At 45.2% G+C, this 17550-nt stretch overlaps 1 long non-coding RNA gene across 1 annotated transcript; it reads right to left on the bottom strand.

The window, feature by feature from the left end:
* Positions 1–10210: 10210 nt before the first annotated feature.
* On the bottom strand, positions 10211–17550 carry LOC148004940 (uncharacterized). The gene is made up of 3 exons (XR_015625899.1): positions 17401–17550; positions 15133–15321; positions 10211–10387 (listed from the first exon to the last, which is right to left on the bottom strand). It is a non-coding gene; the product is annotated as an uncharacterized LOC148004940 (long non-coding RNA).

The raw sequence follows: 17550 nt of genomic DNA on the forward strand, positions 1-17550 counted from the left end.
GAGTAGCTGACAATGACGCCCAGACACAGACTGGACAGATGGACACATCCTCAATGTGTGGTACTTGGGAAACTGAGCGATCACATCCAGAAGAATGATGTTAGATCTGTATCTATTACCCTGCACCAAAAAAACGCCCAATGGATCAGAGACCTAAATCTGAAACATGAGACACTGAAACATCTAGAAGAAAACATGCGAAGTACCTTATGTGTTACAGTTGTAAGAAAGAACTTCCTAGCCACTTTCCTAAGAGTTAAAGCCAACAATTGGCCAAGTGGAACGTCTTAAAACTAAAAGGCTTCTTCTACACAGCCAAAGTTCAATCGAGTGAAGAGGAAGACCAAAGAGCAGGAGACAATCTTTGCCAGCCACCCGTCTGACAGAGGATTTAGATTCAGAAGATTTAGATTAAATGGCCTGTTCAACAAATAGGCCCAGGACTTAGAGAGAGGGGTCTCAAAAGAAGGGGGGTAATTTCCTGAGAAACGCCTCAAAAAATGTTCATTGTCCCTTGCAATTAGAGAAACACAAACCAAAACAACTTTGAAATCTCGTCTTGCTCCAGGCAGAATGGCGAAGACTGACCAGACAGCCAACGACAAATGTTGGGGGGCTGTGGACCAAAGGGAACCCTCATTTGCTTTTGGTGCAGTCGTAAACCGGTGCAGCCACTATGGAAATCAAAGTGGAGAATTCTCAAAAAGATAAAAACAAAAAAATCTATATGTGGTCCAGCTATACCACTCCTGGGTCCATGTCCAAAGGACGTGATAGCCTACTCTAGGAATGGCAAGCAACCTGAAATTCAAACCGTGAGTGAGCAATGAAAATGTGATGTATATATACCATGGAATCCACCACGCATGGCCCTGTAAACGCTCTCCAACACGCCTGCCTATAAAATAGTGATGAAGAGATAACTGGACAGAAAACAAATGGAGGTGAGGAGGGGCTGATCATCGCAGGAGGGAGACAGACAGGAAGGAGAAACAACTGAGAGTGAGGGAGATTGCGAATAGGACTAAAAACCACTACACGTGTGTATGGATGTGTCACGATGAGCCCATTATCGTTCATAAATAATGTATGCTAACATTCTTAACGATAATAAATTGTGCCTTACTATCCCCAAAAGAAGAATCTGTTTCGAAGCTATGGACTGAGCACGGAGAAGTACAAGGAACAGAACCAAAACTCTCTGCTCTGAAAACTATGTACTGGAGGAAGAAACAAATTGGAAATAATACCCTGACATTAGATTAGTCACTGAACAGAAACAGCCGATGATCACATGTGTGTCGATTAAACTTGTGTTAGAAGACGGTACGCGCCACATCACACTAAAAGAAATGGCAGTGTCAGGGAACCCATGCAAACCAGGAGGCCGGACACTACAAGTGTGGAAGCCCAGCCCTGGTGTTTTTAAGTCCCCCAAATGTTTTCAGTCAGTCGGACGGAATGAGAACTTTGTCTTGGTTCATGGAAACCGCCCGTTCTCAACCCCATGGGGTTCTTTTGGCTTCTTACCTCATTTACTCAGTGTTTAGTCCTATTATATAAGGAGTCCCCACCTTTCTTATATAACTAAATTCTGGGGCATCTACAATCAAGAAATGATGCACAGTCATTGGCCCCTTGCTGTCCAATACGGAGGCTCCTGTCTCTTTTTCTCGTCCCATTTCGAGTTGTGGTTAAGGTAAGACCCTCGGCTGAGAACGCGCGGCTACTGTCACCTGCACTCCGGAGGACCCTGAAGACGCCACTCACAGCGTTTCCCAGGGAAGCCTTTGTTTCTGTTTCCCTCCCACCCCCTTCTTCAATGCTTCAGGATATAATTCAATGAATTATATTTGAATGGCTCCAAATTGTGTAATTGATTACATTCAGCTCCATCGCAAATTGCTAATCTGATTCACACCTGCTGATGTGCCACCTGGAGAGAGTGGGGCGAGGTGGGTGGGCGGCCGGGCCTTATTGGTCTCCCGCGTACGCGAGAACAAACTGCATAAAATAAATGTTATTTTAAAGTATCAGATGGGTGATGACCTGTGATTAGGCAGGCAACCTAGCTATCATCAACTTACATGCCGGACACCTGGAAATTATAGTAGTCAAACCCGATAAATCCCGAAATTTCCATTAAATCTCCCTAATATGAGACACATATTTATAGAACACTCCTAATGTTTTGATCTGCATTTCACATTCAGCATAACAGCTATTTTAAGCGCACACTGTTACAGGCTGAATTGTGTCTCTTAAAAAAAAAATGCATATATCAAAGCCGTAATCCTCAGTACCAAAGAATGTGGCTGTCTTTGAAAATAGGATCTTTAAAGAGGTAATTAAAATAAAACGAGACCATTAGGATAGGCTCTTGTCCTCTCTGATTGAGACCCTTACGGGAAGAGAAAACTCAGGCATATAAACACTCAGATATTTGCATACACAATTATAAAGATCACGGGAGAACTCAGTCCTCCGCTTCCACCCACGCATCAAAGAGAGGTCGGGAGAAAGCAGACTGGTCAACACCTCGATCTTGGACTTGGAGCTTCCGGAATCATGAGAAGCATGTTCTTTATAATTTTACTTTTCTGTGTTTTAAAGATGTATTTATTTATATAAGTACACTGTAGCTGTCTTCAGACACACCAGAAGAGGGCATCAGATCCCATTACAGATGGTTGTAAGCCACCATGTGGTTGCTGGGAGTTGAACTCAGGACCTCTGGAAGAGCAAGTCAGTGCTCTTAACCACTGAGCCATCTCTCCAGCCCCCAAGAAGCATGTTCAAACCACTCAGTCTGTGAGATTTTGTTACGGCGGCTACAGAATTGATTGACTTGTACACTTAGAAAATGAATTGCTGCGAGCCCAGTTATCATCGGAGAGCCTTCGTCCAGCAGCTAGTGGGAGCAGATACAGAGACCCCCAGCCAATCGTTAGGTGGAGCCTGGGGGACCACACCAGACGGGGAGAGGGAGGATTTTAGGAGCCAGAGGGCTCAAGGACACCAACAGAACATAGCCACAGAATCAACTAAGCAGGGCTGACCGGGCTCACAGGGACTGAATGGACAGTGACAGAGCCTGTATGGGTCTGAGGTAGGTTCTCTGCACAGACGCTATGATTGTGTAGCTTGGAGTTCTTGTGGGACTCTTAAGAGTGGGAACGAGGGTGTCTCTGACTCTTCTGTCTGTTCTTAGGATCTACTTTCTACTGGGCTGCCTTGCCCAGTCCTGATAGAGTTTGTGCCTAGTCTTATTGTAACTTGCTATGCCACGTTTAGTTGATATCCCTTGGGGAGGGGGGGGGTGATGCTTTTCTGAAGGGAAAGAGGAGTAATCTGTGGGAGAGGGGAGGTGGGGGGCACTGGGAAGAGTGGAAGGAGGGCAATCTACAGTAGGGATGTGATGTGTAAGAGAAGAATAAATTTGAAATCACTGCTCTATATCTAATATACAATGGTTGTGTTGCCAGCTTCAAGAATTTAGTATTTTAAATTCTTGCAATGGCTGCAAAGATGGCTCAAGGGTTAAGAGCACCGGCTGCTCTTCCAGAGGTCCTGAGTTCAAATCCCAGCAACCACATGGTGGCTCATGACCATCTATAATGAGATCTGGTGCCCTCTTCTGGCCTGCAGGCAGAACACTGTATACATAGTACGTAAATCTTTAAAAAAAAAAAAATAATCTAATACTTTAGACAGACGAGTAGATGAGAGAGAGAACAATTGGAGATTCAAGGCCACAAGCAGCCATAAAGGAAGCAAGTCACACAGAGACCTCAAAGGGGCTCAAGCCAACATAGTCCAGCACACCTCACAAAAAGAAATGGGGGCTTGAGAGAAAGGGGTGTGCCTAGGTCATCAATACTCTGGACGTATAGAAGAGCACAGGGTACTGAAAACGGGCAGTGTGTGCTTGTTGCAGTCATTACCTCTTACTTGGCATATGACCTCAGCTGGAAAGGGTCATACATCCGGAAAGACCTTGGGGCAGACTGAGCACAGCTGCAGACGTGAATTGCTGGCCCAGTGCTCTCCGTGACTATAATGGGTGTGGGAGGACCACACAGACGTCTCCCCAGACACTAAAGATTCAGGCTAAGAGACAGGAGAAACAGAGTGCGGTTGGTTAAGGACCTGAGACTAACCAGATGCTCTATGAAGACAGATCTCTCCTTAGGAAATTGTCATCTTTGAATTGATAATACCATAAGATATCATTTTAAATATTCCATATATATATATATACATATATATATCCATTTCTCATATACTCAGAAAAATTTCCAGAATCATGTCCACTTTACAGATGAAAAAAGCAAGGCAGACAAAGGTGAGTCCACCGTTGTACAGTTGGTAACAGAAAGAAATCCATGAGTGGCAATCCCAGCCCAGAACCTCACAGTCTACACAGTACACACCCACATCCCTCTCAAAGGCATGTGCAGCTAGTGATCTGTGCATGCCACTTATCGCAAAGCTTCTTGGTCTGTTGGTGGGGAACAAAGACAGATCATGACCATGTCACTCAAAACTGAGTATTAGGCCATGGCTGACTGAGTCTGGAAAACAAGAACAATAAACCAGAAAGAGATGCAAACCCAGGGACCTCGCCCCAGAGTCCCACAGGAAACACACGTCCCAGGAAGGAAGCATCCATCCCACAAAAAGGTTGACTTGTTTTGAGGGAGATAGGACCATCCCAAGGATTCCGATGGCCCTTACCAGACCCTAGGTACTCCCTACTTCTCTGTGTAACTTGCAACTCTCACAGCAAGAGGACATAGAACAGGGAGAGGAGAATTATTGCAGAGGACCAGAGACCAGAGTTCTGTTCCCAGCAGTCACGTCTGATACACAACTCCTGTAACTCTAGCTTCAGGGGGTCTGAGACTGTCTTCTGGCCTTAGAGGGCAGCTGCACACACATATTCACACACACACACACACACACACACAGAGAGAGAGAGAGAGAGAGAGAGACAGAGAGAGAGACAGACAGAGAGAGAGAGAGAGAGAGAGAGAGAGAGAGAGAGAGTGACTTTGTTTTTTTAATGTCCACTGGTTCTTAGGTTAGTCAACCAAAGCTGGGTTTCCCACAGTATGGCTGAGGAAATAATGAAACTTTGGTGTTTAATGTTTGTAACTGAAATAACTGGAAAAATATTATACACAGCAGAGGCAGCAAGAGAGGGAGAGAGGAAGGGAGAGAGGGAGAAAAGTGGGGAGGGGGAGGGGAAGCCTGAAGTAACTTGCTTATAGTTGAAGTTAGAGACAGAAAGAGATGCAAACCCAGAGAGAGGTGGGGAAGGAGAGAGGGAGAGACATAAAGACACAGAGAGAGAGGGAAACAGAGAGCCAGACAGAGATAGACAGAGAGACAGAGACAGACTGAGAGACAAAGAAAGAGACCAAGTACACATGTCCGCTCAAAAAGAACCTCGCTTATTTCAGTTTCACATTTACTGCGTATAAATGAGTCAAAGACACAATCTCTGGCATTGCCTCTTCAAACACATGGGTGTACACATAAGGGGGAGAAATGGCTGCCTTTTGTGTCAAGCTCTGGGCAAAACTACTTCTAAGAGACAGGTGGGAAATTCTAATTAGAATATATTTTGACTTTTACTAACCCAGAGGAGAAAGAAAAGATACAAGTTATTTCAAAGGCAGTTATGAGAGCGCTGGTTCCCTTTTCTTTGTAATCCAAAGAGACTCCATTTCCTTCAGAGCTGTCACCCTGAATATGATCTTGATTACCCAGGATAACCTGGTGCTGGTGTGCTTATGGTGCAGTAGTCCCTTCGGCATTCATGAACACCTACTGTCGGAGGAGTCTACGAGGGAATGGAGAATGACCGTTTGGAAAGGAATGGTGACACTGGGTCCTGAGGCCAGAGCGGGGGCACTTAGGCATTGTTTAGGGACACCGTGATCACAGCAGCTGACAGAAATGAAGGCAGGAAAGATTGGTTTTACGTTAATGACTCGGAGTATTCCAGCTCTTGTTCCCACCTATTCAAACAGGGCACCGTCGCGGAAGAAGCATGCGCAGAGGATAACTTACGCTCAGCGGAGCAAACCAGAACCAGGCATGCGCAGAGGATAACTTATGCTTGCCAGAGCAGACCAAAACCAGGGACAGACAGGAAGTAAGCAAGGATGACACACTGGGAACCCTCACCAGGGGTGCACGTCTTCTAGTCAAGCTCCACTTTCTAAAGCTCTGAAGCCTTTTCAAACTAGAGCCCACCGGGGAAAGGGCGAGCCTCAAAAACAGCTCGTGGACCAGTGGGATTCAGAGCATGACACGGCCTTCCAGTTCAGACTGACCAGAGGAATCATAAAAATACTTGAATGTGAGTTGTCTTCAAAGTTTCATCAATGGAAGAGTCCGTAATAATGGACTATGTCCTCCTAGCATCCTTTATCATTGAGAAAATGGGTCCTTGGCCCACGCAATGACCCTAGGGAAAAAAACAGAAGGAAAAAGAAACATATGCATCCTCTATTACATTTTAATTTTATAATCATCTGATAATGGGTACTCACCATTCTGAAGCATCAGATGGCTCACATTGGTATCTACGAGTTTTTAAATAAATTTCACCTGAAATTTAAAAAAATAAATCTCCCCTATCATATTATGTTACTTTTAAATATAAATATATTGGTAGATAGAGAAATGTCCCAGTAGCTAAGAGCACTTGCTGCTTTTGCAGAGAACCCAGGTCCAGTTCCTAGCACCCACAACTAGCTGTAACTTCTGCTTGAGGGGATAGGACTTCTAGCTTTCGTGGGCACCCATACACATGTGGTACACAGACATGCACATAGACAAGCTTCCTTGAAGGGTATGATATAATCAGTATTATCTTAAAATGGTTTTTATTTTTATCAAATGCACATATGTCTGTTCTGTGTTGACATAACAAACACTTGATCATGAGCTAAATTCGGACAAACAGTTGGTGTACTTAGTAATCTGAAGATCCCTTTAATGTTGTGAAGGCCACAAGTAGCTTCCCTCCTGAAGACTGAGATCTCTTGCCAGAGTTTGCCTCAAAGATTTTCCTTATAGATTCCTCTTATCCAGTTTCTAGAAACAGGACCCTAATGTCCTAGCAAAAGCAGACAGCTTAGAACTGGCAGAAGACAGGAAGCTCCCAGAAAGTGGACTTTGCAGGTGTTTTACAGCAGTGTTTTATTTGAGGCTATGAGGCATCAGCCATGTTTAGAACTGGGGACTGAGTCCCCAGCTCCAAAAAAAAAAAAAGAACCAAAAAAAAAAAAAAAAAACCAAAAAAAAAAAAAAAAAGAACTGGGGACTGAGCCTCCTTCTCTCACAACCCCGTGGCTGTATGGAAGGGTTACCGTGCCAGGCAGAAACATATGGGCAGCAAGGAAGAGGAGCACTACCAAGCGGCCATAAATGTCCAATTCTTGCTAAAGAAGGTAGGGATTCTCCTTAGGGAATATCCATGCTGTAAGACTCTAGGCAACAAAGAAACAGATCTGCGCGGATGGCTTGTAAGGCTTATTCCTCAAAAGTCAAACACGATTTCAGTTTGGGGTCATCCGCCAAGCATGAAGGTTGTGGATAAAAGTATGATTAATATTCCATAAATTCTTTATACGGTGCTCAGTAGAAAACCATCATTTGTAATATTTATCTGGTGCTTGAATGAGAGCGCGGGATAATAAGACAATTCAATTTTCTACTTTGACATTTCGGATATGACCAAGTCACGATAATCAATCAGCGACACGTTTATCACCTACAGGAAGCCAATTAGGCACCAATAATCGGTGAAATTTCGAACCTGTAACCCGGACCGCGTGCGGCTGTGACAGCCAGGTAGAGACATTTGCTGTAATTATGCTGTTATTGCTTCTAACAAAATGTTTTATACCTGAAAGGGCAGGTGGTGGCTTTAAACCCTCAGTTCCAGCCTGGCTCTTTATTACAAATTGCCTTCCAAATCGCAAGCGTTTTAGAAGGGCAGCATCGGATACAGGCACCGAAAGAGAGAAGGAGAATATGGCTGGGAACCATGTTCGGACTGCGCGACCAATCCTGGGTCTGCATTTGCTGAATATCCTTGAGCGAATGATTTAAACCCCCTAGACTTCAGCCCTCCCACCCCCGTCTATAAGGGCAAAGTAATAACTATCCCACAAGGTTGTATAAAGATATAAATATATATGTGTATATATATATATATATACATACATGTATATTGCTTTAAAACATTCTGTATAATTAAGTCAGTACGACAAGGAGAAAAATATTTAAAACAAAGCACCAATTATAATCAAGCGTCTTATTAAATATGCTGATTGCTAGATAATGATCATAGGCACTTTTAATAATATCATAGAAGGCTACACCTTGCTTTTACTCATTGTATCACGAAGTCCTATGTTAATTACAGGGATAAACTGGGGCAACCCAGAAGCCCATGGAAGGCACTTAGTGAAATGACCTCATGTAGTCTGATGTCCTTGGAAGAAGAGATCCAATGTCCTGCTACTTTCAAATGCCACTCCCATACACAGTGTTCGATTAAAGACCTCTAAACAGTGTGTGTTTGTGTGTCTATGTTTGTGTATGTATGCACACACATTTTAACTCAATTTCCCATGGTACCTCACAAGTACTTTTGCTCCCCTGTGAGTTGAGAACACTGCTTGACACAAGGCTACAAGGCAGGTCATCAGCAGGCACAGAACCACTCTAGAAAGCATCCCACGAAGGTCTTGGGTCTCAAACAGTTTCTCATGGGGATACAAGGTCGTAGCTAGGAAGCCTTAAACAAATGCTGACTGCTAATAGTACATATACCACTATTGCATAAACGTGTTTTGGTATCTATTACTGTGGAACAAAACACCTCGAGATTTGGAGACATGAAGCAAATTAACTCATAATTCAGGGAGGCCAGCACTAATCCCACAGGTCATCTAGCTCAGTGTGAAAACTACTGGCCTTATCTAGAGTTGGTTGAACTAAAACACACAAAGATTCTATCTGTACAACACTGCCTGCCTGCAGTTGGCTCTTAGCAGAAAGGTTTATCTGAGCAAGGGATTTCACTTCCCTGCGGAGTCTCTGTGTAAAAAGGGCTTCTAACAGCACCTGGACTGTAGAAGGTAGTCCCCAGTAAGGAAGAATCAGGAAGGGCTTCTTAGAATCTCCCGTTTGAAACCCTACAATGTCATCCTATTGGTCAAAGACCTCACAAGGCCATGCTCTTCCCCAAGGAGAAGGATGTAGACCCCAGGGCTGCTCCATGGATGTGTTGCTATTATCTACCTGGTTTCCCCTGTGTGGTGGAAAAAAATACAAACATATCGAAAGGCTAAATGAACGTTAGGCAGATTGCATTCACTACGTCCCTGCCATGTCATGAAACCATAGAAACTGCCTCACAAAACAATTAAGAGCTCAAGATACACTCCCTAACGAGTCTCAATTAAAGACTCTACGCTAACTACGTAAACAAGAGAAAAGTCACTAACACAAACAGTCCTCTGCCTTGAGACCCAAAAAACCCAGAATGCTCAGTGTCCAAAGGAGGCTGAGCTCCCATCTCTGTGGGGGAGGGGTTGCCTAGATTCTAGAATGGAGAAGAAAGCTGTGGGCCAACACTCAGCGCCCAGAGAATGTCTGATCTTGTAATTACTGTGGTGTCTAGAAGCGTCTCTTCCCAAACGTTCCTCTTTCCCACCCCCTAACCCAGTGGTTCTCAACCTTCCTAACACTCTGACCCATTACTACAGTTCCGTATGCTATGGTGACCCCCCAACCACAAATTTATTTTCACTGCAACCTCATAACTGTACTTTTGCTACTGTTATGAACCGTAATGTAAATACCTGATATATGACCACTGTGAAGGGTTATTCGATCGACCTCTGAAGGGATCATGAACCACAGGTTGAGAACCACTGACTGCCCTAAACCATTTCCCCTCCTTCAGTTGATATTTATTTAAAGGTGTGTGATTACTTCAAACCCAGTGCTGTTTTCTGGTTGGGAAGTATCCATACCAAGAAACTCATTGGAACAATATAGTTTGTCATTATTCATAGAAAAAAATAGCAAACAATTTTAAGGCTAAGACACCATCTACCTTTGCTTTTTTTTTTTTATTACTGTAATAAAACACTGACCAAAACCAACTTGTGGAGAAAAGCGTTTATTTGGCTTACATTTCAATGCATCATTGAGGGAAGTCAGGGCAGGAACCTAGAGGCAGGAAATGTAGCAGAGATCATGGAGGAATGTTGCTTATTGGTTTGCTTCTAGACTTGTGTTCAGCTAGTTTTCTCAAACTTCCCAAGACCAGTGGCACACACCGTTAATCCCAGCACTAGGGAGACAGAGGAAAGCAGATCTCTTAAGTTTGAGACCAACCAGGTCTAGAGAATAAGTTCTAGGACAGCCAAGGCTACACAAACAAAAACAAAAACAAAAACAAAAAAAAATCCCAGGACCATAAGCCTAGGGGTTGGCACCACCCATGGTTGGCTTGGCCCTCTCACCTCTATCAATAGTCAAGAAACAGACATGCCTACAGGCCAATCTGATGGAGACAATTCCTCAGCTGAGGTTCCCTCCTTCTGGGTGATTGACAGAATGCTAGCAGCACAGATATTGATGGAAGAAAAACAGGAAGCTGGACAGAGTTTCCGAACCCAAGTATCCTTTTTGCAGATTCAGAATCTTTACCAGACACAGATGTCACACACCGGCCTGGACACACCTGGTAATGTTGCTGTGACCTGCTCATCATATTCCTGAGGGCAAAACTATCCCAGAAGCAAAATATAAGAATCCTGGGGCTCGGGGCTGGAGTGATGCTCAGTGGTTAAGAGCACTGACTGCTCTTCCGGCGTCATGAGTTCAAATCCCAGCAACCACATGGTGACTCACAACCATCTGTAATGGGATCTGATGCCTCTTCTGGTATGTCTGAAGACAGCTACAGTGTACTCATATATATTAAATAAATAAATAAATAAATAAATATAAATAAATAAATAAAAAGAATCCTGGAGCTCTGTGATTGGGAGTGGTGTCCCGATGCACAGTGGTTAGATTAGGACCCAAGGAAAGCAGATATAAGAAGGGACAGTGCTACACAGAGAGCCAAAAAGGGCATCTGCAGTCTACATGACCCAAGCAACCAGGGCAGAGGGAGCAAGTGGAGGCAGAAAACCAGAGGGACACATAAGGTCAAGTCTCAAGTGCAATGGAAGTTCACAGAAAGAACGCAGTTGGCCCTGGAGCTGTTAACTCTTTCACACCTAAAAACAAAAACAAACAAACATGGAGCTTTGAGGCTTCTGACCTCAATTTAGTCCAAGTTTAGCACAGAGAATAGAATGATAAACTGGAAGCCCAAAGAAAAAACTGCATGGAAATTTCACCAATATTTAAATGTTTTATAAGTGAGAAAGAAGTGAGGGTGTTCTCTGACCAAAGTGGCGATCCTGAGGCAGAGGGAGTCCATCTACTGCAAGTGGCTGTCCTGGAAGTTGAACCAGCCCATTGTACATAATATATGAGGTTTCTCCTCCTCCATATTTCAGAGCCACCACGAGCTGTGTCTTCTGCTTCAGAAAACACTTGAGTTCTCCTGGCTGGAGACAAAGCTCCAGTGTGTCACATGTGAACTAAAACCCTAACAAAAGTTTCCTGGTATCCTGATGTCTTTAAGATGCAGCTGAGAGTGTCTTCCTGTCTCTGCACGACTGCAGAAGGCCTTGCTACCATCAGACCCAGGGCACAGACACTCCCCATGGCAGCATGCCTCTCTATCCTTGGATTAAATGTGGAGATGCGCTGAGCTGTCTGCACGTGACTCTCTTATCTTTGCGCTGTGCATGAATGGCGAGCAGTGAAAGTGTACTCGCTGCGTTACACATAGGCTGGGCTCTCTCTAAGACATTGGCGTCCGATCGTGGTATGCCTCATGCCGCTGAGACCAACATTTAGATTCTAAGCGTTCCCTGGCTCATAAGCAGAAGGGAGACCCAGGGTTTCACATTCCCGGAAGTATATTTCATGTCCTGGCCGTACCTCAGAATGAGAAATTGATGGCGCAGACACCCTTTGGAATTTTCCAGGGAGCTGACAATAAGGGAAGACCTCAAGCCAGATTCTGATGAGTACTACATATGTGTGGTTTTTGTTGAAACCCGAGAGATGGGAGTTGATGACTTTGTGGCTCCGATAAATTGCATTACACTGGATCCCCTCAAGCCTCCGGGGAAATGATTTTCCCAAAGTTCTCATTAGCTAGACTCCGTTTTCTTCGTAAAGAAGGACCTCCTTGCTACAGGCCTATGGCAATCCTCTCATGAGACTCAAAAGCTACCCCAAAAGCTTAGGGAGTCATTAACTGCTTAAAAGCATCTCACACAGGAAACATGGGCTACATCCCTCCAAACTACCTTCTGCTGGTTCTCTCCGACCAACCGCTCGCACTTAATGGGACAGGAGTTTAGCTAGGCAAAATAGGAAATAGGAGACCACTGAGCCATCTGGAGTCCAGTGCCGCTGTCAAAGGTTCAAATCTTCGTCTCGTCACTCACTATCACTAAGGTAAACGGGACTAAGATAGGAGAATTGAAGGAGACTTCCCAGCCAAGAACACCGACAGCTGAAATAAAATCATTTTATAAGATTTATAATGCTATTGACTCTTTTTTTGCATCATAAATTTCACCGCTGTCTATCTGCCCGGATTTTGCTATGGTATCATATTAGGGAGAGCGGCTTTGCTGGGTGACAAATGAAAATCACTGATATGAAGAAAGTCCCTATTATCAGCTCATCACCTACCCAAATTAGCATCTTTGTATTCTATTATCAACTTTTTACATAAGATAACATTTCCTAACGGCAGGGATCTCTCTAATGCTATGTGAGTGGCACGCGTATCATTTGTGGTTCTCCTCACACGTAGCCTGCTTGAAAGCACAGCATATTTATTCTCTATGCGGACTTCTAGAACTGCGAATATTTTCTAGCAGCTCGTGCAAGAACACTGCATTATGGGGAAAACCACTTGCTCGATGAGTATCAAAGGCCCATTGCATTATGGGAAAACCACTTGCTCGATGAGTATCCAAGGCCCATTGCATTATGGGGAAAACCACTTGCTCGATGAGTATCAAAGGCCCATTGCATTATGGGAAAACCACTTGCTCGATGAGTATCCAAGGCCCATTGCATTATGGGGAAAACCACTTGCTCGATGAGTATCCAAGGCCCATTGCATTATGGGAAAACCACTTGCTCCATAAGTATCGAAGGCCCTTTTGAATTTGGCCCCTCCCTTTGACTAATTTTACAATATCTCCAAGATTTGAAGACAATTTGAAGCAGACAGGAAAAAAACTGCCGTGCTATCGAAAGGCAGAGCAGAAAAGACGTATGAGCAGTCTCTAGTTATTATCGCTGTAATTCTCAGAGTCAAAGCAGGCTAAATTCAACCCAGTTACCTGTTAACCTAAAGCTGTTCTATACTCACAATCGTCGATGCCATTGATAAGGGCATTTTTCTCTTTTCTTAGCCCTCCCCAACATTCTTCACATGGCTGGGAGCCTGCAGGATAACACACACTGGGGTTCTGAAATCTATTTTTTTTTTTTTTTTTTTTTTTAGGATGTGTGGAGTCATTGAGGTTTGTGGCTAATATCTGCAAGACGCTGTGCCCGCCTCTCAACTCTGCAGTTTTGTGTGACAAGCAGTCGATGCAGTGAGAAAATCCATTTTGTCAGCTCAATGAGCTGAGGGGACGCCCGTGGACACAGGCAAGTCACAGCCCTCTGAGCTCTCCCGTCGCTGCAGGGTAGCCCCAGTGTTCTTCCACTATGAACGAGGGTTCTCACCGAACCGCAATTTCCACAAAAGGGCAGCCTGGCTCTTGCCTGAATTTTCTGAGTTCCCCTTACCATCTGACACGCAACAAGAATTCAACAGCCTCAGTCCAGGACCCAGAAAGCACATCCCTACTGCTTTTGATGACCACCCGGCTCGCCCAGCTCAATCACCCTTGAATCTAGGGCTCTTCTCCGCCTGTTTTAAAAGCACTCTCCCACCACCTCAGAGTGCACAGAAGAATTTCTCTCCAAGATTCCTCTCAGGGAGTTCAATGTTTGGCCTCATGGTAGAACCTCACATCTTCAGGATCCACCAGGAGACTTCAGAAATCTTGGAGTGCTCTCGCAATGCAGCTAGACTTCTCTGACGTTTCCTGTGTTCCACAGCGTACTTGCACGTCCTTGCAATGGGGGAGCCATGTCTTTCTGACCCATGTAGTGACTGGCAGGCCACAGGCCAATTAACCCCTCCGCAAATGCACTTTGCATTTACTAGTTAGACAGTGGTATTGAAACGTTAGTTGGCACTAAAACAAAACAAAACAAAAAAAAAAAAAACCTGAAGTACTTTTAAATATGAATTTTAGACTCAGTGCCCTGATTTTCTATTTAAGTCAGTCCTACGTTGAGTACAGGTAAACCTTACCAACCGTCCAGGTGGCTAACAGGCTGTCATCTAAATGTCAGCTGTCTTCAACCAATCTGATTCGTCCCTTATTTCAGGAAAACAAAAGCAAGTATGTAAATGTTTTATACAAACAAAGCCTCCTTAGTTGCAATTCTGTAGCAAGTACTCGTTTTGTTTTTTTTTTTTTATTGCTATTTGCGTGTATTGTTTGTGTCAGCCTACGGAGGAGAGTGGCCAAACATTTCAAAACCATTTTCCAGAATGAATCTCAATGGAGATTAGTCAGAAGGAAGTCCCCGGTGAAATTCATGAAAACATTTACAGGTAGAATGCCTGGAAGTGTTATTTAGGAAACATCTCCCCATTCATGACTTTCTGGCGTTTCCTCTGCCCCTGTGTATTTTCTGCTAATCAACTACAGAGAATACGGGCCAGTTCCCTAGAGTTCCCAACATGAGGGAGAAGAGAAGGGTCACAGAGAACCTACTGTACTGACAAGCTAGTCAACAGCTAAGGAGGAAGTGACGGGGCAGGTTTCCAGGAAGCTGATGGACACCGAGCAGACACTGAGAAGGTCAGAGGTTTCATCTACTTACCGCACACTCGGCCTTACACCACAGGGTGCTCCTGGCTCCGTGTGTCTGCATTACAGAACAGGATGCACTCTGTAGCCTCCACTGGGCGGCAAGCTCTTTCAGGATGAGGCCTGGGATGGATAGTGAGGATTTGCCACATAGGGGCTTCCTCAGCTACAGAATGGAATAGTAACTCCTCCTGATGGATGGCTGTGGGGATGAGATGAGATAGCCCTTGTGAACTGCTAAGCAAACCGGCATTGCCAGTGTTTGGTTCTTGTTGGTCCCTGCGTATTGTCATTCAGCCGGGGTACGGGAAGATAAGGATCTCACCATAGCCACCATGCCACAGCCAGCCTCTAGCTCCAGCCAGCCAGGGCCCTGTGGGAGAGAGGTGGCAGGAACAGTTTCCTGCTGAGTACTCTAGGGTACTGCCAACAGCGCTGAGAAATGCTAACCCGTGCACCTGGTCGTGGGAGCTGGTAGCCCCTCCTCTGGGTCCACCCGCCTGTCTTCTCCGCTCTTGAGATTTCAACAATCTCCGGAAAGACTGTGTAAAGAAAAAGAGAACCAGGACGGGGAGCTGCCAACAGTGAAATCTTCACCTAAGTCGTACACCTGGGTGGTATGACCCCCTAGCGTAGTCAGCCTGGGGCACTGCCGTCAGACTTTTAATAATAGACCTTGTTCACCCGTGTCTTCGTTCAGATGCTGTGTTCTGAGGTATAGAAGGGCATGAATTCTTCCATTTGGACCATACTGGCTGAGGTCACAGCCCTTTGAATGACACCAACCTCAATGACTAACTGGGAAGGGAAGTAGCGGGGGAGGGGAAGGGGATCCCCAGATACGGGTTTCCCCAACACTCGAAAAGCTCCGCTTTGAACCCATCCGTCCCTGGCAACTCCTTTGGCCCAGGCCCACATCCAAAATTCTTTTCCTTATTATGGAAGAGCCCAGGGGAAACCATGCTCACACGATGTTCTAATAAAGCGTCTCAGCCCAGCTCCTGATTGGGAACCCAGTCAGAACAGACTAGGAATAACTTCTCCTTTCGGAAAAGTCTTCCCGTGGATTTAAAAGCTGACTTAGTTTTCACGGTCCTATCAGTCTTGGATAAAGAACCAGGAGACCAAGGAGCCCCATGGGCCACAGGAGGTAGCTCCTGTCAATCAACTGACACAAAGCGCTTCCACACACAGGACGACACATCGGACTGTGGCACAGACACTTCGCGCTCAGTCTACACAGAAAGGCTAAGTGTTTTTGTCAAATTCACATAGCACAGAAGTAGCAGCCATGGATCCTAAATCTAAGGTCTATTTCAAATTCGGTGAATCTCTCTAACACAGAGAGTCACATTATATTCAAATTAACGTTAAGTACATGTTAAGAGAAAGAGGGAACTACAGGAAGGAAAGAGAGGGTTGCAGTCTACTAAACAGGGCAGGCGCCATCTCAGAGTCAGCCAGACTTCAGTGCAAACACGCCCCTGAACTACCAAAGGTCTGAAGGAGACCGCACATCCATTCATCTGGACTCCGGTCTCAGCTATTCTCTGAAGGGCGGCATCTCACCCATCCAAACACGAGTGTAAGGCTCACAGGCACGCGTTTAAGGACAACGTGCTCCCCAAATACCGATGAGAACAACTACCTCAGGTAATGCTCAATGCAAGGAAGTGGGTATAGGTGTTGGAGGAAGAGACTTTAGTGACAGTGTCCAATCCCCACAGGGCACGTTCCTCAGAACTTAATGCACACGCGGCTGTGGATCTCCCACCATCCAGCTCCTTGGATGGTGAAGCACTTTCGTACACACCCACACCACCCAATTATGACTGACCACATCTACCTGAGAGAGGTAGAATAGAGGTCGTTATCCTCAGCCCACGTGTGGAACAGTCTGTCTCTGTGTCTCTCTCACTGTCTCTCTCTGTGTCTCTGTGTCTCTGTGTCTCTATCTTCTCTCTCTCTCTCTCTCTCTCTCTCTCTCTCTCTTTCTTCCCCTTCCCACCTCCCCCCCACCTCAGGCTATAAAGGAGGAGGAATCATGGCGTCCAGCATCCTTCACATCAGGCTCCCAAGTCCTAGGCTTACAAGGATGAGCAATGCCTGGACTTGGCCCAGAAATTGCAGGGCTGCCCTTCTCTGAGACACCGACTTGGAAAATGTCAGCATGATCACCGCCCAGGACAGAGGCTGGACCACCCTCCCTATCGAGCCAAGCTCCCAACCCCCTCCTCCAAGTCCTTACAACCCAAGGGAGACCGACAAGGCTCTCACTCACTTTTAATGACCAGTGCTCGAGGCCACACCCACATTTCTCTGGGCTTCACTCGAAAAATGGATAAACATGACAGCTTTGTTTTCTGACTGCAAATTTCTCCCCACTCTGTGGACGAGGCGATCCGAAACTGCCAGACATCCAGAAGACCCT

Source organism: Rattus norvegicus, chromosome 7, assembly GCF_021556685.1.
Source record: "Rattus norvegicus strain SHRSP/BbbUtx chromosome 7, alternate assembly SHRSP_T2T, whole genome shotgun sequence".
Lineage (NCBI taxonomy): Eukaryota > Metazoa > Chordata > Mammalia > Rodentia > Muridae > Rattus > Rattus norvegicus.